The sequence below is a fragment of the Paroedura picta genome, chromosome 6 (assembly GCF_049243985.1).
Source record: "Paroedura picta isolate Pp20150507F chromosome 6, Ppicta_v3.0, whole genome shotgun sequence".
Taxonomy (NCBI): domain Eukaryota; kingdom Metazoa; phylum Chordata; class Lepidosauria; order Squamata; family Gekkonidae; genus Paroedura; species Paroedura picta.
Genome location: NC_135374.1, coordinates 22,185,872 through 22,212,576, shown reverse-complemented (window position 1 = coordinate 22,212,576; position 26,705 = coordinate 22,185,872). Strand labels below are relative to the sequence as shown.

At 43.0% G+C, this 26,705-nt stretch overlaps 1 protein-coding gene and 1 long non-coding RNA gene across 3 annotated transcripts in view; one reads left to right on the top strand and one right to left on the bottom strand.

Moving 5' to 3' along the window:
* Positions 1 to 1,151: 1,151 nt before the first annotated feature.
* The window catches only part of LOC143839547 (uncharacterized), a 36,518-nt gene continuing 10,964 nt past the window's right edge, over positions 1,152 to 26,705 (bottom strand). For both annotated transcript variants that reach the window (XR_013231757.1, XR_013231756.1), the window contains exons 2-3: positions 8,441 to 8,541; positions 1,152 to 3,148 (exon numbers count right to left, since the gene is read on the bottom strand). This is a non-coding gene — a long non-coding RNA (uncharacterized LOC143839547). The remainder of the gene's footprint in view (positions 3,149 to 8,440; positions 8,542 to 26,705) is intronic.
* Positions 16,580 to 26,705, top strand: part of SACS (sacsin molecular chaperone) — a 49,902-nt gene continuing 39,776 nt past the window's right edge. The window contains exon 1 of the mRNA XM_077341695.1: positions 16,580 to 16,823. The gene's annotated coding sequence lies outside the window, so the exon portion shown is untranslated. The remainder of the gene's footprint in view (positions 16,824 to 26,705) is intronic.

Sequence of the window (26,705 nt, the reverse complement as noted above, 5' to 3'; positions counted from 1 at the left end):
CACAACGGGCTTTACTACTAGTCTGCTATAAGATACAATAAAGTGACTGCAGCTAAAAGACACCTTAGAAAAATGCACCTGGCTTGCTGGCTCCACACAGGTTGCATTGATGCCTTGCCCTTGGCTGTGAAGAAACCAAGGTGAAGAAATGGGTAAGTCAGCAAGCCGATATTAATGAACTCTTTTGTAATAGGGATAAAGGGGATCACAACAGTGTGGTGTCTTCATTTGATTCACTACATTGTTAATGCAGTGAACAACCGTGTGATGAATGCTGGAGGAAAAGGATACAGGAATGTGTTGCTGTGGGGGGGAAAGACTATTCCATATGGGACTATTGTTAAAGAATAAAAATAAGAGACACCATGTCACATAAATCCCAGTTGTGTTCTTTCCTCTGCCTAAACACAGATGTCAAATCCTTGCAAAATGGCTCTCTATAGCAAACAATGGCCGGGCAGCTGTTGATAATCCTGCATCCTGAGCTCTCTGTAGAGTGGGCAAGAAGTGTCAAAACTGGCCCGCGAATATCCAATATTTATTTATTCAGAATGTTGATATTTATTTATTCCAAAAATGTCCACACAGCTGGAGACAGCTGCCTGAGACAGCTTAAAAATACAACATAGTAGGGGGAAAGCTTTTATTAGCATTTATTAATTTAAAACCCAACATTAAAAACCCAGCCAGAACCTGAACTTATCAAATGCAGAGCTTAAAATAAGATTTCAGGCTAAAAGCAGACTGTACAAGTGGGGTTAAAAAACCAACCCCTTAATTAAAACACTAGGGAAGAAGCAATATTTTAGCCTGGCACCTGAAAGAGGGCAGCTTTAGGCGCTAGGTGAGTTTCAAAGAAATGAACCTTCCATATGGGTCGTGTTACCACTGAAAAAACTCTGGTCACTACCTCCCCCCCCCACACACACACACTTTGCAGATGGGGGTTCAGGAATTAAGGATTGTGAAGACAATTGGAGTAGAGTGTGTCTTCCTATGAAAGCACTTTCTGAAAGAGCTACTGAATCCTTACTTAAAGGATATTGCTTAATGGTCTACTGCAGGGGTAGTCAGCCTGTGGTCCTCCAGATGTTTATGGACTACAATTCCCATGAACCCCTGTCAGCAAACACTGGCAGAGGCTCATGGGAATTGTAGTCCAAGGACATCTGGAGGACCACAGGTTGACTACCCCTGGTCTACTGGCCACGGGCAGAATCACACTGAAACAACCCTATGTGATCCCCTTTATGACCGCCAACAAAAGATTTTCTACTAATAACATTGCCCCAAGCTATTAAGAGAGGACCTACACCCAATGAGATTCAGTAATGCAGCGAAGGCACAAGCTGATAAAGCAGAGAGACAGTCCTTACTTCCATCCGGGGACCGTAGTACGCCTAATAGATTAGCATGTACTTTTGATTTTTCCGAACTTTCACATGGAATTAGAAACATCATATGGAAACATTGGCATTATTAAATGATATTCCAGGATGTAAAGAAAAACCGTTACTGGAGAAGAGGCAGGAACATTGGGGAATTAATGAAACCTAGAAAACCATCAAGTAGTACTTTACTAGCAGGAAATTAAAGATGTGGAAAATGCAGTGTTTGTAAATATATGTGGGAGGTGGATCAGTATACTCATACAAATGGTTTTGGGGTTTACATTAAAGATTTTATAACCTGTGATATAAAAACGTCATATATATGATTAATTGTAAATGTGAACTGGGATATATCGGTATGTCCACGAGACTTTTGAGAACTCGGATTATGGAGCATAGCTGCCGTCTCAGAAACCAAATCCAAGAAGCCCCTTTTGTTCATCACTGGATTGCGCTCCGCGCAACTATCGGGGGCTCCCTTGAGCGGCAGGCGGCTCCTTCACGGCATCTTCTGGGCAGCGGCCATCTTATTGCGCAGTGTTGTGTTCCTCGAGGCCGGGGGCTCCCTTGTGGTGCGACTTTTTTCCTGATATCTAGCCTGTATCGTTGTACTTGAAGTTTAAACCCATTACTGCGTATCCTTTCCTTTGCATCCAATGGGAACAGCATCCTGCCCTCCTCCAAATGACAACCTTTCAAATACTTAGAGGGCTATCATGTCCCCTCTCAACCTCCTTTTCTCCAGGCTGAACATTCCCAAGCCCCTCAACCTATCTTCATAGGGCTTGGTCCCTTGGCCCCAAATCATCTTTGTCGCTCTCCTCTGTACCCTTTCAATTTTATCTACGTCCTTCTTGAAGTGAGGCCTCCAGAACTGTACACAGTACTCCAGGTGTGGTCTGACCAGTGCCGTATACAATGGGACTATGACATCTTGTGATTTTGATGTGTTGCCCCTGTTGATACAGCCCAAAATGGCATTTGCCTTTTTTTACCGCTGCATCACACTGCCTGCTCATGTTTAGTTTACAATCCACAAGTACCCCAAGGTCTCGTTCACACACAGTGTTACCTAGAAGCGTATCCCCCATCCAGTAGGCATGCTTTTCATTTTTCTGACCCAGATGCAGAACTTTACACTTATCTTTATTAAATTGCATCTTGTTCTCATTTGCCCATTTTCCCATTGTGTTCAGATCTCGTTGAACTCTGTCTCTATCTTCCGGAGTATTTGCCAGTCCTCCCAATTTGGTGTCATCTGCAAACTTGATGAGTAGTCCCTCCACCCCCTCATCTAGATCATTAATAAATATGTTAAAAAGTACCGGGCCGAGCACCGAGCCCTGAGGTACCCCGCTACTCACCTCCCTCCAGTCTGATGAAACACCATTGACTTGGTTGGGAGATCACCAAGGAAGATGCTGCAGAGGAAGGCAATGACAGACCACCCCTACCTTCAAAGCCCCTTGTTGGGGTTGCCACAAGTCAGTTGCAAATGGATTATACTTACATACATATACCACTTATGTCTCACAATCCTTGATTTTCTGGTTCCATTTTACCTCCTCTTCTCTCAAACTTATCCATCTTGCCAGTTCAGATATTTGTCACATTTGCCTCCCATTTGCTGCAAGTCTATGCTTGGGATTGTTTGGTGGGGAATGGTAGATTTTCAAAATATTTGAAACCTAGGAATGCGTCTTAAGAGGAGTTGTGGAGCCTGACTTTGTTGTCTGCATCTGTTTTCTGTAGCTCAGCTGTAACAAACAATTGGCTGTTATTGCTTTCCATACAAAATAAACAGATTGTTTTAATTCAATAACCCCCCCTTGCTGTTTTTATTATAAACAACTGGTATCAAACGGCTGTGATCTGATATTACCAGAAGTGTAATGGGAGGGGGGGTATACCTAAGAAGACATGTGATGCAGTGTGCTTTAGAGTGCTGGAAACTACAACAGTTGTGCATTTATCTTAGCAACAGACTTCCCAGATGCCATCCTTTGTCTTTCCTTGCATGTATCCTGCTTCTTGGAGCCAGAACTACATATTTTTAGCTGTGGGAAGGACTTCCTCTGGCCCAGACTGTCCACACTCACTGCTTTCACAGACAAAATGAAACTTAAAAATAGAACAGAATAGGATAGAATCATCGAGTTGGAAGGGGCCATACAGGCCATCTAGTCCTATGCCCTACTCAATGCAGGATCAGTCTAAAGCAGGGGCAGTCAAACTGCAGCCCTCCAGATGTCCATGGACTACAATTCCCAGGAGCCCCCTGCCAGCGAATTGTAGTTCATGGACATCTGGAGGGCCGCAGTTTGACTACCCCTGGTCTAAAGCATCCATGATCAGTATCTGTCCAGCCACTGATTGAAGACCAATAGTGAGGGAAACTCACCACCTCCTTAATCAGCCAATTCCAGTGCTGAACTATTCTTGATCTCTAATCAATACTGTTCTACTGTAGTTTAAACTCATTAGTAGTTTAAATCTAGGCCATTTTCCATTTCACTCGCTCTAGGAATGGTGTGGGGGGCTGACTTGGATAGACCAGGTTAGCCTGGTCTTGTCAGCTCTCAGAAGCTAAGCAGGGTCATCTACAATACAACTTGCCACGTGCATTGAAACACATTCCTCCCCTCTTACATATATTGAGCAAGGTAGCTCACAATGGGGACTGGGCCTTTTACGTGGTGCCTTTCCCTGCCTGTGATTCAGGTCAATGGTGTTCACTAGTGGGGGTGGGGAAACCATCACATGATGTCTATGCTTCATGAGGTGAAGCCAAAAGGAATGATATGGCTATGAGATGGGTGGGGATATAAATTGTGTGGCAAGGCAGGAAAGCAAAGTGGTGCTCATCATCTTCCTAAGCCATTCAATGTCTAGTTCCTTCTCAATTAGTGCCTCATGAAACCCTGGGATTTCTTGATGGTCATAGAAGGGTTTTCTGAATCATAGAATCATAGAATCATAGAATCATAGAGTTGGAAAGGGCCATACAGGCCATCTAGTCCAACCCCCTGCTCAACGCAGGATCAGCCCTAAGCATCCTAAAGCATCCAAGAAAAGTGTGTATCCAACCTTTGCTTGAAGACTGCCAGTGAGGGGGAGCTCACCACCTCCTTAGGCAGCCTATTCCACTGCTGAACTACTCTGACTGTGAAAAACATTTTCCTGATATCTAGCCTATATCGTTGTACTTGAAGTTTAAATTGGTAATTGGGTAGGAGTTAATTATTTTTCATAATAACATTTCATAATAACATTTAATTTGTTAAATGTTTATTGGGATTATATGACCATACATGGTAATGTGACCATACATGGTAATGTTGAACTCCCCCCCCCCCCGAGTGACCATGACAGGCTGGGAGGGGTGGGAAGAGAAGGGGCCTTGGGTGGGCATGTACATAGCTATGCTTCCTAACTATATTCTGCATGATCGTGCCACTTCTGGGGTTTCTTTAAGCCTGGAGAATGTTTCAGGGATTTCTCAACAGTAAAAGAAGTTGAAAAAGGCTGGTTTAGATCACTGCTGGGGTTGCATCACAAGGCTGTTCTCCCGCTATGCTCCACCATGACAATGCCACTCATGCACTGCTAAAGGACAATAAACTGGATAAATATTATGAACAGTGGACACCTTTCTGGAACTACATGAAGAAAATCTCTCCAGACTCTGCAAAATTTTACAATTTAATTTTTCTTAGCACAGGAGGAGGGTATATTTGTCCAGGAAGGTGAGCTTAGTGGGAAGTCAAATTTGAAGTTGTGATTGTGATGTTTGTGTTATTCTTGTATGTATGTTGGGGGTTTTTTTGTTCAGTGGTTATGTTGTTACTTGTAGATGTTCATCCATCTATGGTTCCTCTATATATTTGTGAAACAGCCTGGGGGGTGGAACATATCCAGCTGTCCAAGTTGAAATAGGCCCTGCCCCTGCAGCTCCCGCCCTCTGTCCCTGGACTCTTTGCTCTCAGACGCACCTCAGTTCCTGAAGCCAGCAGCAGGTAAGGGGATAGGGCCTTGGGCACAGGGTCCTGGTGGAGGACCTGCTAACGAGGGCCTCTTGGCCTGCTAAGCAGCAACTGCTAACACAGGCCTCCTGGCCTGCTACCTGCCTGCTAAGGAGCTCTGTCCTGGGCCAGCCCCCGCCCGCCCCACCTGACCTGGCAGCCCAAAGTCACCTTAAGCTGCCTGGCCGGGGACAAGGGAATGGGCATTGAAGCTAGTAAGCATAATAAAATGTTAAAAAAAGAAGACAATGCCACTCATTAGAGCAGGGTCGTCTATAGGTGCCAACCTGCAAATGGGCAAAATCAACAACTGCCTGTACACTTAGGGGTGCCAGTACCCAGGTGGGATTCGAGATCCCCTGGAATTATAGCTCATCTCTAGACTAAAGTGATCAGTTTCCCTGGAGAAAATGCCTGCTTTGGAGGGTGGAATCCACAGCATTATACTCCACTGGGGTCCATCCCTGCCCCAAAGCCCACCCACTCCTGGCTCTACTTCCAAAGACTCCAGGTCTTTCCCAACCTAGAGCTGGCAACCCTATGTAAACATTTCTTCTCCACAGTGGCTCCCACCTTGTGAAACAGCCTGTCTGAGGAGGTAAAGAACCCTCCCACTGTCCAGACTTCCCACAAATTATGCAAAACTGAAAGATTCAAGATGGCTCTTCTACATAGCCCATAGACTTGCACTGCATAAAGCATTTCACAAAGTTACTTGGGTAAATTATTAAGGATTGGGGTCTATGCTACTATGAATACCTTACTGAAACTAGAATCCTACTGTGTGATTTTTGTACCATTTAACGTGTTGTGCTAATACTTTTGTTCTGTTTTTAGGCTTCTGTTTTTAGGAACTGCAACCTAGTTCCTATCTCATTGTTCACTGATTGTTCCCTCCTGTTGATTGTATTGACTCACCCTGTGTAGTCCACCTTGAACTCCAGTGAGAAAGAGAGACTATATATAACATGACTAAATAAATAAGAATAAACAGAAGTAAAACATGTGTTCAGTGGTAATCACACCTGCAAGTTTGGAGCATCTATTACCCCTTATGATCAGAACACGTTTATAAATACAAGCTAGGTATTTATTTCTGCAGTTTAAATTTACTATAATTTCTACACTCGGTAGCCAGATTGATTTCCAATCTTTGTGTACTCTTTTGAAAAAAAAGGTATTGTCCGTTTCCTCTCCCCATCCAAGCCTGTTGTGCTTGGCAGTGAAGCTATTTTTATTCCCAGTTTTTAGAATAATTGGTTTTTATTCCTCTCTGCCTTTTGTTTCTTAGCACTGTGCTTTTATAAACATCAGATGGTTGGTGTGTGATAAAGAGTTTCATAAAGGTCACTCAGTGTTAGCCAAAATATTGTTTTACAGTCGCAAGGAGTGGTCAGGCATTTGAAAAAAGCAGGGAGCGAGGGATTCAAAGATTCTTCAGCTGAAGTCAGAAGTTGCCTCTGTTAATTAGATTATTTGTTTTCAATTTTGATCTTTGGTCTGTAATTATACATGCATGCAGTAACTTTACAATGATAGGTGACACCCCCCCCCCTTTCTTCTAATCAGTAGCCAAAAACTATTTCTCATTCTCCCCAAAGTTCTGCAGTGGTCTCATGTTTGCTTGTATAACTAGTTATGTGAAAAAAACCCAACAATGTGCTTTGTGTCTTGCAGGTCTTAGTATATTGCTTTGAGTACAGCAGTTGCTTGTTGACAGACCTTCGGCCTAAAGATTCCAAAGATCTTTCAGCGGAGCTCAGGATTTCTGTCAGATCTGGGCTGACTCAAATTCACAAAGCCAAGAGAAATGTGAGTAGCTCCCTTTAAATTTCATAGTGCCAGATGCAGAATTTATGGGTGGAGATCTGGGGTGTAATGCATTCAGTCTTGATAATGCGATATGCACACTTTTGAGTTAGAACTTTTCTTTCACTACAGTATTTGCTCAGTGGTTCTCAACCTTCCTAAGGGCGTGACCCTTTAATACAATTCTTCATGTTGTGGGGACCCCCAACCATTAAATTATGCAAGTGTACTTTCACAGAAATTAAACCGAAAGTGACCAATGGTGTGAAGATCCATTATTCATGATAAGCCAGTTTGGTGTAGTGGTTAGGAGTGCGGACTTCTAATCTGGCATGCCAGGTTCAATTCTGCACTCCCCCACATGCAGCCAGCTGGGTGACCTTGGGCTTGCCATGGCACTGATAAAGCTGTTCTGACGGAGCAGTGATATCAGGGCTCTCTCAGACTCACTTACAGGGTGTCTGTTGTGGGGAGAGGAAAGGGAAGGCAATTCTAAGCCACTTTGAGCCTCCTTTGGGTAGAGAAAAGTAGCATATAAAAAACAACTCCTCTTCTTCTTCATAAATTGGTTATAAATTATATATAAATTGGCGGGCGCCTTCAGGAATAGTAGCAATAGTTGGCCCCCCAGCCAAGCTGCTCGACCTGTCACGACCCCTTTGAAAGGGTAGTTTGACCCCCAAAGGGGCCTCGACCCCTAAGTTGAGAACCACTGAGTTAATTTATCCTTTGACCGCCATGATGAATTTGACATCTCCTATGCAGAATACATGGCATCGAATGCTTCCTCATAACAGATTAGATATATCTTAACTCTCATTTTGTTCAACATCCGGCATGGTGGCAGAAAAGGTAAAAAAAAAAAAAAAAACTATATGTTCCCCCCGAAAGGCCAATTCCTTACTGGAATTTTTTTGTGAAGCATACTCATTATAGACAACTTCCCTGTCCATGATCATCAGACATTCTTAAAGGAAGCAATTTTTCATTATATTTACAAATTGAATAAATAGGGAACTAACATGACTGAGAGGGGGCATGGCAGAAGTTTATAAAATTATGCATGGTGTGGAGAGAATTGACAGAGAGAGAAAAATTTCCTTTCCCAAAATGCTAGAACTTGAGGGTATCAAATTAAGCTGATGGGCAGTGGATTCTGGACAGACAAAAGGGAATACTTCTTTACACAGAGAGTAAATAAAATGTGGAATTCCCTACCAGAGGATGTAGTGATGGTCACAGGAAGAATGGGAATTAGGTAGATTCATGAAGGATAAGTCATGTTGAAAAGGCAATGTCTGGTGTACCAAGAAGAAGACCTTGAAGGGGAGAGCAAGAAGACAATTAGATAGGATACTGAGGACAGCACTTTCTGTCTCCTTGTAATTTCATTCCTTGTCTGTCTCCAGATTGCTACTCTTTGGGCAATTTCATTTTTCTTCTCCTAAGTGCCACATTCAGTCTCTCTCTCTCTCTCTCTCTCTCTCGCACACACACACACAGAGCTAGAGATGTAGTCAGGAACCTAACTCTCTCCTCTTTCCTATCAAGTATAAGGTAAAGGTAAAGGTATCCCCTGTGCAAGCACCGGGTCATGTCTGACCCTTGGGGTGACACCCTCTAGCGTTTCATGGCAGACTCAATATGGGGTGGTTTGCCAGTGCCTTCCCCAGTCATTACCGTTTACCCCCCAGCAAGCTGGGTACTCATTTTACCGACCTCGGAAGGATGGAAGGCTGAGTCAACCTTGAGCCGGCTACTGGGATCGAACTCCCAGCCTCATGGGCAGAGCTTTCAGACTGCATGTCTGCTGACTTACCACCCTGCGCCACAAGAGGCTCTCCTATCAAGTATATTAGTTCCTAAATAAACCTTTATTAACTCTTTAATTAGGATGTGCACTGTTGCTTTTTTTAATTATTCTGCCAACAGGGGTAATGATGGCCCTGATTAAACACATCTCTGATTAAAGGTAGACAGACCACCAGAGGCTCTTGGTACAAGCAGGTAAGAACAAATTAACAAAGACAGCAACCTCCTGTGATGTATAGCATTGTCTTGGGAAAGATAGCCTCTGGGCTATCTAATTTGGAGAGAACCAATGAAGACCCTTCTAATTGGAAAGGGTCTATGGACTGTTACTGAGACTGAATGTCCAGCTAATGATGCAGAGCAACAGACTGCACAGAATGCCAAGAATGCCCAGGCAAGAAGTGCTATTATCACTGGTTTAACTGACAGACAGGTATTAAGAGTCATTAAAATGCCAACCGCTAAAGCTGTTTGGGCTGATCTGGAAATATTGCATAGAAAATCTGCCCTGAAGGAGCCAGCTCTACCCTCAGAAATGCTTATTTAGCTGATGCAGCCTGGGCAGGAGGTACTACAGACAGAAAGTGAACCAGTGGACACTTATTGTTTTATGGCAAAGGCTCAGGGCAGGTAACAATATATATAATAAACAATAATAATTCAGTATAAACACTACAACATAAACATTACAATTGTCAGCAATTTACAATTAAGTTAAAATGAATCATCCTAAGGCTGAGGTTCAGCTGGTGTTCTGAGCAGACTGATGTTTTGGGCAGCAAGAAGCAGTAGCTGTGTCCTTAATTGAAGCTGAATGAATGTGTGTATTCAGCAGAAGCGTGTAGACAACTAAAATGGATACTGCAACTAGTGCAAGAATTTGGGATATAGGAACCCAAAACCAGTAGAACTCTTTGAAGGCAATCAAGGGTGCCTAAAACTTGCATAGATGGAGAAGATCAACCAAGAATCAACCACATGGATGTGAAGCATCATCTAGTAAGAAACAAGCCAGAAGAAAGGCTTGTTCAGTTGGAACACTCCTACAGATGAAATGATTACAGATACACTCACCAAGCCACTTTCTCAAGAAAAGTTTGAAAGTCTGTATAAGAAGATGAATCTTGTGGTCTTTGTGCATTAGACCTTGAGAAGGGGACTTCCTAAATAAAACTTTATCTAATTTTTTTATCTGGTTGTGCACTGTTTAATTACTCTGCCAACACAGCAGTAACTACTAGCCATGGTCAATGAGGGGAATCTCCACATTCTGAGGCTCAAGACCAGGGGTAGTCAAACTGCAGTCCTCCAGATGTCCATGTACTACAATTCCCATGAGCCCCTGTCAGCCCCTGCCATGAGCCCCTGCCACCAGCCTGTGACCTGGGGTGTTCTCCCTGCCCTGGGAACAGCCTTGCCGTGTCTGCGAAGCGGTGAGGCTGCTCCCGGGGCTGGGAAAAGGCAGCTGCCCCCCCACCCCCCCAGCAGCGACCCAGGGCCGGGAGAAGACGTGCGTTGTTGGGCAGGGGGCTGGATGGGTGACATCCCAGCGGGGAGGAGAGGTCGCCGGGAGGACTCACTGCCTCGGAGGACTCACCGCTTTGCGCGGCTCCCAATTGGCCACTTGGCCCGAGTTCCACTCGGAGGGGCGAATCAGGAGCCTGCCCTAACTCCTCCCCTTAGCCTTTTATTTAATCCGCTCTGCAGGAGTGGTTAAAGATATATATTAGATTCTGTGCAATCAGCCTTGAGATCCAGTGAGAAAGGGGAACCATAAATCCTTAACACTATTTCTCTCCCTTATATATTTGGGAAACAGCCTCCTGGGAGGAGACTGTCCAGGGCCCTGTCCGTCCAGGTCCACCTTGATTGGCCCTCCCCCTCCAGCTACCTCATACCATCCCTCCTTGCCTGCTAGAAACCTTGTGGCTGCAGCCTCCATTGTTGCCCACGAGAAGAGAGGCAGTGACAGGGCTTTGTGGCCTGCAGGTACGTTCCTGCTGGGAGGGAGCCGGGGGGGGGGAGTTTGCATTCTCTCTGCGGGCCGCAAAGCCCTGTTGCCACTGGCGGGAGGGAGGGGGCTTTCCCTTTAGCCCGCTTTGCAGGCCAAAGGGAGCTGTGGCCACCCTTTCATGCCCTCCTGCCTGCTGCCCCTTTCAAAGCCCATTTTTAAAATGGGCTTTGATACCAGTAGTGTAAGAGCCTCTTGTGGCGCAGAGTGGTAAGGCAGCAGTCATGCAGTCTGAAAGCTCTGCCCATGAGGCTGGGAATTCAATCCCAGCAGCTGGCTCAAGGTTGACTCAGCCTTCCATTCTTCCGAGGTTGGTAAAATGAGCACCCAGCTTGCTGGGGGGTAAACAGTAATGACTGGGGAAGGCACTGGCAAACCACCTCGTATTGAGTCTGCCATGAAAACGCTAGAGGGTCAGACATGACCTGGTGCTTGCACAGGGGATACCTTTACCTTACTAGTAATGCAAACAGGTAAAACCCATCACAATTGGGCATCTGCTTCTGGTCCAAAGGTATTTGGGCACAAACCAGAACACCACCAAATACATGGCCAACAGTGCCATCCCAAGCAAAGACGAATATACTAACTCCATGGGCTTACAAAGGTTATCTGCTTAAGATGGCACTATAGATTTTTAAACAGTAGCATTGTTGCACATCATATCCATGCTTGTGTAGTGTCTCTGGTAGCTTCAATGGTTCTTCAAAGGAAATCAGCCTCTTTTTTGATGTAGAAACTAAAAAAACAGATTGATAGTAAGGTGTAAAGATCAAGTTGAACATAGCAGAATATCTGTTGACCAAAATCAAACGTTGATTATATTATAATATTTGTTGGGACTTAGTTGAAAAGCTGGTTAATTTTTTCACGACACTGCATTGGCCTCTTGTGGACAAAATTGAGACAGCAACATTCAGAGCTGCTGAGGACGTCTGCTATGCAAAGTTAAGATTGTGAAGATATTAACCAAATGGAATGCGCAAAAGAGGAGGGGAAATGCAGATCCTGGAAAGGGCACCAAGGTCAAGCACACTCTTTTTTAAGGTTCATCTCCCCTCCCACAAAATACCCAGCAAAAATGTTATTTTTCTGTGCAATGCAATAGAAGTAGTGATGTTAATCTCTAAAGAATACCTAAAATATTTCCTGATATTATAACTTATTGGGCCAGAATCATACAAAAGTAGACTTCACTTGGGCCCAAACAGAACTTGTTCCAAACTCTATATTTGCATTGTTTTTGATTTTGACTGTGTGGCTTCAGGTATCCAAATTACTATTATTCTTGTTAATCATTTATAGATGATGTCTAAAAATACATAGCCCAGAATAGTTGCAAGAAGCTTGTGTGTTTGTGTTTGTGTGAGTGTTTGTATAAATACATAACATTTTACTTTTAATAAAAATGGACAGCATTGGAAAAATAACATGAGCCTGACTAAGATATGGCTGTTTGTTGTTCCAGTGCATTACAAATAATCATAGAATCATAGAGTTTGAAGGGGCCATGCAGGCCATTTAGTCCCACCCTTTGCTCAATACAGGATCAGCCTCAAGCTTCCAGGAGAAGGATCAGTCCAGCTGTTGCTTGAAGACCACCAGTGAAGGGGAGCTCACCACCTCCATAGGCAGCCTAATCCACTGCTGAATATATAGATATATATGGTATATCTTTTTTTTTTTGCCTTTCATGGGGAAAATCCCCTTCAAATCATTTATTTGTTTGTTTATTACATTTATATACCACCATCCCCTGAGGCTCAGGGTGGTTTACATGAAACATAGTAGATCAGAACAATACAGAGAATTGGAAGCCATAAGTACTAATAATAACAGTAATAACAATGGAACAAATAGTTGATCAGTTCATGCATGGAGTTTCATGGGGGCCTAATGGAAGACATTGGATATGTAACAGCTGGCTGGCTGGAACTATTTAACCAGTACTGTATGGCCATGCTTGGTAAGCCAAATGTCTCCAACAAGCTCACAGAAAGCATATGTAGAACCACCCTTTGCTGTTGTGTTCAATACTCATTATTCAGAAGTGTAGGACTTAATAATAACTTTATAAGGTTGTATACTTCTGGATGTTATTGGTTTGATTTTAATGGCAATGGACCATGGAAAAGGTATAGAGAACAACGTAAGATTACCAGATGGGCTATAGGCTGTAGATGGAACTCTAAAGATACTTTCCTAGAGTAATATCCCTTGAATAAAATGGGATTTACCTTCTGAGGTCTGATCCCTCTATCCTATCTTGGGTAATTATCAGTTTATATCAGGCTTTCTCAGTCAGTATTTCTGGGGGTTCCTGACGGCCCTTGAAGGGTTTCCCAATGGGAAACCCAAAGTCAATTAATTAAAATATATTTTTAAAATTTGTTAAACATTGATTGAGTGATACGACATATGGTCATGTCAACTTGCCCTCTTCTCAAAATGGCTGATGGGCCTGGAGGGGATGGGAAGGAGAGGGGCCCTGGGTTGGTGTGCATGCAGCTATGTTTCCCAAACATATTTTCCACTATCACATCAGCCTGAAGAACGTTTCAGGGGCTTCCCAATGATAAAAAGGTTGAGAAAGGCTGGTTTATACGAATCATTTGAACATCATTACTTCATGCAGCCTTTTTGTTGAATATGTGGAGTGGGGGGTTGGCTCTTTGTCTTCAAGCGTTATTTTGCTGTAACTTTTAAAAACTTTACAAATTGCTGCTGCTGGTAACTCTAGTTGCAACTTAGTTAATTTAGTGTTGTTGAGTTTATTATCCTTTACAATCACTGGCTGTTGTCTATTTTAATATCTTGATCTTTTAATGTGGTGCTACTGCTCTCAAGATGTTCTTATTGCTGATGTCAGTTTAATCATTTCTCTATTTATGGTGGTTGTTTTGATACTGTTTGATACAGTTTTTAAGGATTCTTGTAAGCTGCCTTGGGACATATGGAGAGAGGATGCAGCCTAGAAGCATGCAGGCATACGTTGATATATAGTCCACCTTCTCCCTTTCAATGCTTTTGCAAAGCTTGTCCAGCACAAGATTAAATTTTGGTTTGTGAATATTTGTGATTTATATATATCTGTGTGCCATTTATATTTGATGAGACGAGATATGCATTCTTAATGCATATTCTTGGATCTGAGACCATGGACCAAATGTCTTGTAGGAAACAGTCCATAGGCAGTGAACACAGATACATATTGGAGGGCTTCAGAGAGAAAACCTCAAGAGAGCAGATGGAAAGGAGAAATGTAGGGGGGAACTGGGGGGAGTTCTTAAAAGGGCCAGATGAAGAACAAGAGGGGTGCTGTGAAAGATGAAGATGATTTTATTTCTAGACCATCCCTCTCTAGCAACAGGGCAGCTAACAACAGATGCAACAGCTGGGGAAGTAGAAGATGTGCTACAGGGCTTGAGAAATATGGTTATGTGTTTTCTCAGACTTTGGAACTACAAATCACTCTGCTCTAGATGGAGGTCTAAAATTGGTTTGTGGCCTGTTTAACTATGGAATGCAATTATTACATACTAGGGACAAAGCTCGTTGCATTCAGGAATACAATGGGTGCTAGACTGAAGCGGGGGGGGGGGAGACCTCTGCAGATGGCCTCTCCCTCCCCCCAGGACCAGGAAAGGCTGGAGGCTGGAGGCCCCTGGGCAGGGAACTCACCAGCAGGGGCAGCTCTCATGCAGCAGGGATCTGCAGCCTCTGAGCCTCGGAGGGAAGTGGAAGTAGGAAGGGGTGGTCAGGAGTGGGGGATGTAAGGTGATTGACTGGCCACTGGACAGACAGGCTAGCCGATTGGAGGAGGAGGCACTCAGGGGCAGGACAGCCATCCTGAGTGGGTGTTAAGCGCTGAGTGGCACTTAAGCCATGAGACATGCTTCTCTTCCAAGGCCTTACCAGAAATATTAAATGGAACAGATGCTTATCTGACTGCTTAAATTATGTCTGCATGTCATGAAGACTGCTTGCAAAAATAGATTCATTGATGGTTAGTGTGACTGACAAGTCATGCATTAAGTTTCCTATTAGATAAGGAGTAAGGGGGAGAAAGCCAAATTGATAATCCAACTGAGATTGCTTCTATATCATTCATTGGGAAGTGCCTATCCTGCCCTGCAAACCACTTTGCCTTCCCTAATTGGGGTCGGCCCAATTCACAGTTCACTACCTTAATGGAGGCCCCTATAAAGTGGAGTCAGGTGCCCCTGACCAAAGCAGGCTCCTCTCCTTGCCCCAATCTACCACCAGAACAGGACCCTCCAGCCTCATTCCCACCAACACTTCTCCCAACTACCACCAATTCAGTCAAAGCGGCCCATACATCATGGAGCCAAACTTCTAGACCCCAATCTGACAGATGGACCCCATCTGCCCTGTAACAGGCCCCAACATTCTTATTGATTCCAAAATGATGAATAAGTTGCCCATCAAATGCTGCAGCCCACCGGGCCACTGCTGGGGCAGAACTGGGGCACAACTTGGGGCAAAAAAGACATTGTGTGATACATGTTTTCAAATTTGCCCCCAAAATTGGATGCAATGTATGCACATCAGATGATACTCTGTCCATCCCTGAAAACCTCAAAGGACTTATCATGGTGTTTATCTCAGGGGACAGCCAAAACATCACCTGACATGCTTATGCCACATCCCAGTTTTCAAGTAGAAGAAAAAAGTCTCAAGCTGATGATGGAGAAGTGATTTAATGTTCAAAAACAATATCACAATGTTCAAAAAAAATTCAGTTTCAAAATGGATTCCCAGGCATAGTCCATTTTCGATACCTTCATCAGTGAATTCTCAATATTGTAATAATTCAGTCTTCTCTAATAATGTTTTTATAATTGTAGGAAATAACTTAGTCTCTTATAATGTCTTGGGTATATAGTTCAATCCCAAACTGGTCACATAATCTCCAAATTTGTAGAGGTCTACTAATATTAACATCACTATGTGAAATTCCTCTATAGCAGTGACCCCATTGCATTGGAAAAGTGGTATTTGGAGGGAGATGAAAGGAGGCACCAGCAAAAAATTGCACTTGCCAGGAACTCTTATAACTGAGAAATTCAGACGCTTCCATATTTCATATACCACTGGTGTATGAGACATTGAATTTTAACAGTGTGCTCTTCCTTGCATATGTCCTTCACAAACCCTTTTATTGGGTGACACCTTCTAGAACACGTGAATCTCAAAATGGTTATGACACTTAAACTGATTTGTCATGCCTTGTCCTTTGTGCAGAAAAAGATGACTCTGAAAAAACCTGTCCTCCCCCATCATCATTAGGACAAAACCATTCCCCCCTTGTCGCTTTTAAAGTTGCAATCATTGGACATGTCAATACCAATGGAAGAAATAGCTTTAAATGGTTATTGCTGTCATTTTCTAAGTGTCCTGTCCTGTCTTTGCACCATTAAAGTAATGGTGGTGTTTCGTACTGCTCTCCTTGAGACCATATCCCTTTAAAAACCAAGGGGAAAGGAAGTGAGCGGGAGGAAGGGGGAGCTAGAGTCTTTGCTGCATTGAGCTAGCTTGGATGAGGCTGCAGCAGTGATCATGCGTGTCTCTGTGAAAACAGCTGATTTCACAAAAGGCATGCTCTCCTCTCAGGTTGCAGAGGCAGTCAAATACAAGCCGCCAATGGAAGAAATGGCATAGCCGTCTGGCCTGGATGCTGTGTGTGGATGCTGCGGACTGAGAAACAGGGAAGGACAGCGGCAGATCAGTCCTGGCATTGCCTGTTCTTCTTCCGATGTAAGTAATGGTCTTGGAAGGAAAACGCTCAGTCACTGCAGTTGCTTGGGTGATATTTTTACAGGGTGCACCATGCTGTTAGCTTTCATTGTCCTTAACTCAATGGCAGTGCTTATTAGTTCAGGCACTGTTTTGTCTATAAGGCTTGGAGCTTTAAAAAACAAAAAACAAAATGTGACTTGGAAGATGCTGAGATTTGGTTCCTTGCTTTTGAATCAGAGAAACTCATGAACAAGCTTTTGCTTGAATGCGCAGTGCAACCCATGAAAAACTACAGCTGCAACACCCTTTTTCCCCTGTTTTTGTCAAGCTGCCTTGGGAACGCAGCAGGATCATGGGGGGAGGGGGCTGTGCTTTGGGGAAGCAGCCCTTTAAGGCTGAGGGCTCATGATACGGTCCTTTGTTTCAAATGACAAAGGCTGACATCATCAAAGCCTAAAAATACTTTGTATTCTACTGGACAGAATAATGGATGTCTTTTTGTCATTTAACCATTGCATCCCTCCCATTTATGTATATAGTTGTATTATTATTATTATTATTATTATTATTATTATTATTATTATTATTATTATTATTATTATTATTATTATTATTATTATTTCCTGCCACTCCTAAGGCCAGCTCAGGAGATATCACAAACCTTTTTTTTTCACTTTGGCAGATGGTTAACAAAACAGACGTCAAGTGGGATTGGTCCAGAGTTTTAAGCGCTTTTGCTTATTAAAAGTCAGCAGTTGCATTTGGGGCAGTTGCCTCTTTTCTAAACTAGGAACCTCAGACTTTGAAAGCTGCTTCTCAGCGAATGCGATCCCTCTGTCTATATGGCTGCATGAAATTGTGTCTTCATAGTAACCAGGTTAAAAGGGGTCACCTTCCCAATGCCTACGGAAGAGATGGCTCCTCTTAATGGCCGCTGACCAATCAGCTTATGCCATAACAAATCAATTGTTGCTGGCCTCCTGGTATCATATAACAAAGGCACTTGGGATACACTCAAAACAGAAGCATCTTTCCTTCTTTTGGGGGGAGGGGAGATCAAAATTAAGTTTCAGAAGCCCTACCTGGGTCTAGAATGATTGAGAATGACCACTAATTCAAAATAAATGAAGAAGAGTTTGGACTAGAGTGGTCTTGTGCTGAATAGTGGTCTGAATAGTCATAGTAGGTTTTCAGGCAGACTTTTAGGGGCCCAGCTAAATGCTGGGAGGTGACCCTGTTCCAGTTCAGCCCCCTCTTTTCTGGAACAACTCTGCGTCCCAGATAGTTCCACAAATAAAAGCAGAACTTGGGTGCGTAATGTGTGTGTTTCGCTTTGATACCTTTTACTATTTGCCGCCCACCACAGAAACTGGATCCCAGGATCTTTGAGTATATATACAATACTTTTCTTGTTCTCTGTGTGAGACCTCTGATCCCAGCTACTGCCTAATTTGAGCTATGTCACAGGAAGTGTTGAGAGAAAAGTAGCGCCTCCAGCTGGAGAATCCCTATATTGCAGTAGTTGAATTCAAGTCCCAGATTTGAATCCTTGCTCTTCCATGAAAGCTCACTGGGTGACCTTGGGCTAGTCATATTCCCTCAGCTCATGAGGCTCATGGAACTCAAATGTGAAAAAGAGAGGGGAAAAAAAGATATGTGAGATGGGAGCTATAGTAAGAAAGATAATTTTGGGGAAAATTGATTGGATCCAACCCAGGTAGGGATGCCAGTCCCCAGGTTGGACCTGGGGATCCCCTGGAATTACAGCTCATCTCCAGGCAACAGAGATTTGCTCCTCTGGAGAAACTGGCTGCTTTGGAGGGTGGACTCCTAGCATTATACTCTACTGAGGTCCCTCCTTGCCCCAAATCCCGCCCATCCTGGCTCCACCCCCAAAGTCTCCAGGTATTTCCTAACCCAGAACTGCCAACCCTAAACCCAGGATAGTTATTGTGAGGAGGGTAGAAAGCCATTTTAAGCCTCAGAATCTTCATTGGGTAGAAAGGGGGGGGATTATAAACAAACAAACAACATCTGCATCCGAAGCTTTTACTTTCATGATTCATGAGTCCCAGCTGGCACCTTCTGCTAAAAGCTTTTGATAGGCATATAATGGCAAAAGATATAACAAGGCAGCTCCTCTGTACAGCCTACATTGAAATCTGCACCTACATTGACAGGGTTATATTTAGAGGATGATATAGAGAAGCTCTGACCCTGCATTGTCTTGTCTGCAGAAGTCTGTTCTGGTCCGGCTGTGGTCCCCCCACTCCCCCCCTTTTTAAATGGCTAACAACTCCCATTACATTACCTCAATTTTCAAATGCCTTTAAAGATTTTCAGGGCTACTTTTAACAACACATGCAGTTGTTCCCATTGTTGCTCATGTTGCCCCCTTCTCCTTCCTGTCCCCTGGGCCTCTCTCCCACGGGCCCTGATGCCCCAACTGCAACCCTGCTCTAGCTATTTACCTCTCAGGGTTGAGGTGTCAGTAGCTTCATAGCACGAGGAAGACATAGGTCACCACAACAGTATATAGTGAAAGTAAGGAATATGTTTAGGCTTTCGCAGTGAAAGCTGCATGTCCTTTTCTTTTTTTAGGCAAGGTCACCAGTGGTGCTTGGGGGGGAAAGCTTGGCAGGGCAAGGATAGTGTTCTCTCTCTCTCTCTCCCTCTCTCTCCCATCTACTCCATGACTGCCAGAACAGTCAGGGTTTGCATGCGTTCCCTGGCGCCAGCAGAGAGAGTTTGATCAGATCCCAAAAATGTCTCCACGTTACAGTCACCAAGTTCTTGGAGAAGGCAGGTCATGTTACTGCCAGCTGTTCATTCGGCATCCTTTATGAGCCTTGGAAAGATCTAGGAAGCAGTCAGAGAGTCACATGGTTAGTGGAACTCTAAAGAGGGCTTTTCTTACTACATCTTCAGAGCTGTTGAGGGGGATGTGAAATATCATTTCCCAGTTCACCATTGCAGAATGAGTGCTCTTCCAAACTACATCGACCCCTTTGGCAATGCACTCTCTGGTGCCTTTTCCCAGCAGTGCATAAATTGGTGGGCCTCCGTGGTTTTAGCCATTCTCCATTCAGTCTCTGTTGTCAGAGCCAATATGCATAGTGGCATATGGGGGGTGGAAATATGGCAGCTCCTTCAGCGACAAGAGCAGCAGGGAGAGGAAGAAGAAGCAATTCCAAAAGGGGAAACTGCCCGGGCTTGATAGAATAGTAGTTTGCAAGAGGTTGCATGTGCACATGCGTGTGCGCTAGTGTGTAAATGCTTATGAATACTGAACATTCTGATTCAATGTCAGAAAAACCTGGAAGTAATCACAGCATGATTGCTTGAGAAAGTAGTCATCTGGGACCATCCTTACTGTTACAACAAGAATATCTTATTTAGGTAAAGGATCCTTGAGAGTACTGCACCTTTACCATTGTTTCATAATTTTATTTCTCATTTGTGGGGACATTTGTCCTATTATGGTCCTTGAGGACTTCTGTATGCCACTGTGTAACAAATGCAACGGTGACTTTCAAAATATTAGCCTGCCATAGAAACCCTTTTGTTGGAGCACATGGATTAAAAGGAGTGTTACACACCTGGCAGTGTGCTGATGACCTGTTGCATCCTGAGAGGAAAGCTGTAGTGGTTATGCTTGGCTGGTTGAACTGGGGGTTACTGCCCAGAAAAAGAAAATCATGGCCTGGCATACTCTGTGCCTTCAGCAGAAATCTGATACGCACAAATCAGCACTTGAAGCTTTTAAGGGCACTGGACTAAGCATTATCACTTCCGACTGTCATTGGCTAATTATGGTAAATCAAGCTTCTTTTAGAGGGCAGCCATAGGATCCAGTGTAGAAGCTGGCAACCTACTTATACTACTGGAATCCCTGGTAGTGGGAGTGTCAGTAACAAAGAAAGGAGGGTTCCGCTACCAACCTCAGAAGTTCAGGATGCCCTGTGAACTTGAACATTGGGTATAGTCACTTCTCCCTGGTTATCATAAGAACATAAAAAGTGTCCCGCTGGATCAGACCAATGGTTTGTCTAGTCCAGCATCCCATGTAATAGAATAAAAGTATTCTGTCTTTAATTCCTGTTCATGGGTAGTGGCAAAATGGGAGCAAGGATGGGTTGGTTACCCCCTATGTGCCAATTAAGTTCCTGTGGTTCTCATAACCTGAAGGCAGGTGGATGCATCCCTCTCTTCAGCTAGCTACCTGCCACATTCTCCTGTTGCTTGAGATAGCAAATTCATTCACTTCTGTGAGTATAATATTGAAGTTTGTCTTGATTCCTAGTGGCATTCACTATTGCTGTCCATAAGACCAGCTACAGACGACTTAATAATAAAAGTCTTTCTCGGTCTAAACTGTATATTTTAAAATATGTTTAAGTTCATATATCCAGGTTAAATAAGTCAAGGCAAACAGCTTGATGAACTCCAATTTCTAGTAGTCTAACTACTCCCAAATTACTGTCCTTCACCTTATTTTGCATGAAAAAAGCTTGCAGCATCCCAGCTTGTTCCATTAAAAGGCATAACTTATTGCATCATTTCTATCTCTCCCAGTTCAGTAAAACTTGAGCATGTTGCATAGATCAAGAGCAGCAGCTCACTGGGCCTGATGGTGCAGAGTTCATGGAGAGGTGAGGAAGCAAGCCATGAACAGTAACCCTAGGAGAGAGAGCAGCTGGCAGCTGCCTAGTGCATCTGTGAGAAAGATGATGGAGAGGCCCCACTGGGAGACAAGATGCAACAGGTCTCAATTAGTGTCCTTGTTGGAAAATTCGGTGATCTGGAACCGAACTCAGACAGCAAGCAAGGATCGGATTTTATCTAGGCTGCTAAATGACCTTCGGTATAAGTGGGAACATGAGCTCATTACTTCCAGATTCTTAGCAGGAAATGTGGAAATACCAGACTGGTGGACATCTGTTGGGGCTACCTTTTTTAAAGTGTTTGGAAACCACAGTTAGTTAAAACTATGGGGGACCTCCTCCTCCCCATCCTATCTACATGTTCCCTCCTTCCCTTTCCATCATGGCTCCCACAGCTTCACTCCTTTTCCTAGTTCTCTTCTTCCTTCCTACCTTCTTGTCTTATCCTACCTGCCACTTCCCTCCCTTTCTTCCTTCCACTTTTCTGTATTTCCTGCTTTCTTAACCCCCATCAGTTCTCAATTATCCCTCCTTCCGTCTTCATTCTTGTCTGCTGGCCCATTCTTTCATCCCTATAGGTAAAGGTAAAGGTAAAGGTATCCCCTGTGCAAGCACCGAGTCATGTCTGACCCTTGGGGTGACGCCCTCTAGCGTTTTCATGGCAGACTCAATACGGGGTGGTTTGCCAGTGCCTTCCCCAGACATTACCGTTTACCCCCCAGCAAGCTGGGTACTCATTTTACCGACCTCGGAAGGATGGAAGGCTGAGTCAACCTTGAGCCGGCTGCTGGGATTGAACTCCCAGCCTCATGGGCAAAGCTTTCAGACAGCTGCCTTTCCACTCTGTGCCACAAGAGGCTCTTTCATCCCTATATTCACCTCTAATGCTGAAGTGATGCTGCAATGACCATTTTGGCTTACCAGAGTTGTGTGTGTATGTGTGTGTTTTGCTGTCAAAGCACAGCTAATTTATAATTACCCTATCGGATTTTCAAGGATTTTCAGGGGTGGTTTGCCATTGCCTGCCTCAGCTTAGCAACCCTAGACTTCCTTGGTGGAAGCCTATCCAAGTATTACCCAGGGCTAACCTTTCTTAGCATCCAAGACCTGATGAGATGGAGTTAGTCTGGACTATGCTGGTCAGGGCAGAGTTGTCTAGGCAATCCCAAATGGCTTCCAATATTGCATGGGGTAATCATTGAGATTTTGACTTTTTAAACTTTTAAAGGTTTCTTCCTTTATTGTTTTAGAATTTCAGATTTTTTTTTAACGTGTTGATTTAAAAGAAAAGTGTTAAAAAAGAAATCTCTCCTCTGTACATGTCCTAATCTGTGGATTTATCTAACCACATCTAGGGCTATTTCACCGTAGCTTTAATGCAATTACAGAAATTATTTATTTAGGGCAGGGATCCATACAGGGGGTCCAACCATAAAATGGCTATTGCAGGAGGTTAAGCGAACCAAATATCAGAGTGAGGTTATGCATAATTCTAATAATAACGCTTCAACATTTCAGGCTGAAGCTCTGTTAAAATGTCACATACAAAAACTACTAGAGTTTATTCTGACCTGGAAATTGTATGTGACTGATGTTTTAGGACCTGCATTTTAACTTTTAATACAATGTCTTATGTAAGCTCCATCTTATTAGTGCATATTGCAGATTCCCCTGATGAAGCCTATTGGTGAAATGTGTAGGGAATTTTTTGGAAATTTATCTGAGTACTAAAATATATATTTTACCTGATTCTTCACTGTCAGCCTTGGCCCTGTTTTTAAAATTTCTATTAAAAACTTGCACAAATTCCACTGGAGATATAAAACAATGATACAGATTGAGTTCATATCTGAGGGCAATATGAAGAAATCATATCCTTTGATAAGAATGCAGAACGTAACAAAGAACTGAATATGCTGGACAGGTTCTAAATAATTGTACAAATAGCTCTACATGTGAAAGACTGAATAGTATGGGAAGAGTAGGAGTAGGCACATTTAAGGCAGTAGATTCTACCCTGATCTACGTGCATTGAGCTGAATGTCTACATGGAGCTTGTATTTAGAGCTCTGTGTGAATAGAGCTCTCTCTGCACAATTAGAATCTCCCCCCCCCTCCAAAAAACAAAAAAACAAAAACAAAGCATTCCCATTAAGGTGAGAGAGAGCTATACACATACAATTACCTGCATATAGTTCTAGACAGAATTTGGCAATGTTTGGCAAAGAATTTGGCAAAGTGAAAAGTCGTGTCCGAACCATCGCGACCCCATGGACAATGATCCTCCAGGCCTTCCTGTCCCGGAGTCCATTTAAGCTCACAGCGACTGCTTCAGTGACTCCATCCAGCCACCTCATTCTCTGTCATCCCCTTCTTCTTTTGCCCTCAATCGCTCCCAGCATTAGGCTCTTCTCCAGGGAGTCCTGCCTTCTCATGAGGTGGCCAAAGTATTTGAATACTGGCAATACTGGTAGTTCTTTCCACCATTAATTCACCTTTGAGATATCATTTGCTCGTGGCAATAATCCCACATTCAAGAGGCTAGGATTGTCAGTCTTGAGGTGGGGCCTGGAGCTCTCCTGGAATGACAGCTGATTTCCAGACAACAGAGAACAGTTCCCCTGGAAAAAATAGCAGCTTTGGGAGGGCAGATTCTGATTCTCCCTAAACTCTACCCTCAAACTCATTTTCTTCTCACCTAGGTAATAACCAGTGAGCCAAGTAACTTTTGAGCACGCATATGATTCTCATGATATGGTGCTGGGGGGGGGGTATAATAGTTATACAGAACTCAAAGGGGTTTTAAAAAAGAAGAAGCTCAAGTTCCTTTGTTGTCTTTGTTATTAATAATTGGATTTTTATAACATTTCTCTTCCACAGACACTACACAGATTCAGTTGGTGTCATTAATTATGTTACGGGTGCAGCTTGTCAATTCTAGTATCATGCTTAATGACACAAGTGGAGGATGCATGACACATTTTCATCTCTGATGAGGGTTTTCTTTAAAATACTTTTCACGCATATAGCGAAGGAGCATTCTTAATCTTCTTTTCTAGGTTTTGTGTGTGTTTCCAGAGCTAAATATTGGTTTGGGGTAACTTTCCAAGGGCAAATGGAATTCTTAGATCAAAAGGGGAAAGACACTCAGCTAAATTTTCTGGTTAAATAAGTAGTCTGTGGTCACACATTTCTTGCATGCCATACCTCTTAGGTCAGCAAATGTCATACAGCTGGGAATTTTCTGGGGCCTATGGGACGGAAGGTATCTGAGAATTTATAAATAACGTTTAAGCCATTTCACATTGGATACTGGAGATTGGGATGATTCCAATAGAATACTGGTTAGCTCTCATGAATCGTTGGTATCTAACTAGCTTATTGATTCAGTTTCTTTATAGTATTCTGAATAAATTGATCAACAGGCAGTTGTACATGTGATCTGATCCAGAAAATGGCAAGAGAAATTTGTTCACTATATTCTATGACATGTTATCCATTTTACCTGTGTTACTTTTTCCACTTCCCAAGTTTCAGTCAAAATGCAGTGCCTCCTGGAGAATGAATGCATTTTTGCATACTTATTCTAACACATTGTTCTGTTCCTCCTGTTAAAGATTACATTTTAATAAGTGAATTTGTGATACTGCAGCAGTGAACTACCTACTCAAATTACAAAAATTAATTAGCAAGCAAAATTAGCAAACACAAAAAATTAAACTACCAGAATTTTCCAACTTTATCCCAGGGTTCCTGCTTCTTGACTTGTACAAGCAAAATTATGGGGGAATATAAATGCAAATTATGTAACTGCTTACACCTCAACATTAATTACTATTGTGCAATAGATGCTACTTTCTGGGTTGGTGGTAGATTTTGCAAATGTCAGATTATCAGATGATGAAATCTTCATTGAGAGTCAATCACTGAAAATCATCCAATTTATGACACATTTGTACTGTCTGAAGGCACGTGAAACAGATGCTATACTCCTGCCTGCTGTAGATGGGAATACAAATTACTATACAAAGGTCCGCCAGCCTCATTTCTTTCTCTTCTTTGCAGCATGGGCCTTTTTGGTTATTTTTACAATTTAGATTGATTTCTTCAGAGAGAAATTATGGAAGATGGATGAGCTCCCTGTCCTTTATTTTTTATTTTATTTTTTTAAATCCCCATTTTGTCTTCTCATTATTGGGTCAGCTGTCTTTGATGCAGTCATAGGGAATAGGGTTTCACTGGGACTCAGATTTGCTGCAGGCCGTTTGGCAGGTGGCCAGATCATTATGAGAGACAGACAGCGAGAGGTGATTCGCTAACCCACAAAGGAATGGTATACTCATTACTGTTGGAAACTCTTGTGTGTCTGATTTTTCTTTGGTCTGACCCAGGGTTTCTGGCACATGTCTTAATGAGTAACATGGCTTCATCCAGACTCTCAGAAACTGAACAAAGTCATGGAATAATAATGATCAAGACAATTATCTTTAAACAGTAAAGAAACTTGGAAATATCAAACATACAGAATCCTTTCTTTCTTCATGCCAATCTGGTAGAGTCTTTTCAAGAATTTTGGACAGCAGTGTGAAGTCACACAATGCCCTTGGGCCAGACTGTCTCCAGACAACAAGCCACTTAAAGTGGTCTAATCGCTTTGGTACTCCAAAGCAGGGGAAGACCATGCTCAAATGTAGACTACTGCATTGTCAGTATAGTGCAACAATGAACCCTTTCAATTAAAATTCACTAGAAAGTAGTTTGTGTGGGAAAAGGGCCTATGGACTGTCATGCTCTGTTGCTCTCCACATTTCAGAGCTGGCTCAGAGGAGGTGTATTTCATCAGGATGTTTTGACTGATGTTGAGTTTGAAATCTATTCTGAGCCATCATCATGTGCCGAAGTGCAGTCTACAAAGTCTGTATGTGCATGTGGGTGCATGTGCACATGTGGGAAAGTGAGACTTCATTGTTACCAAGTCCTGTTTGTCTAATGATGACTAAAATAAAAATGTTCTGAATTATAATATGTGTGGTTTAACCATTTCAATAATATTTTAGATGTATCTATTGGCTGCAAACAGTTATATATTGCCTATAACAATATAAATGCATTTTACCATTGTAGCATTTAGCTCTGTCTTTTACCCAGAGATTTTAAAAAGAGCTAATTTCCTCTGGCTACTGTCATAAACATGCCTACTTGAAAGTAAGTAAGGGATTTAGTTAAAAGTAATCAT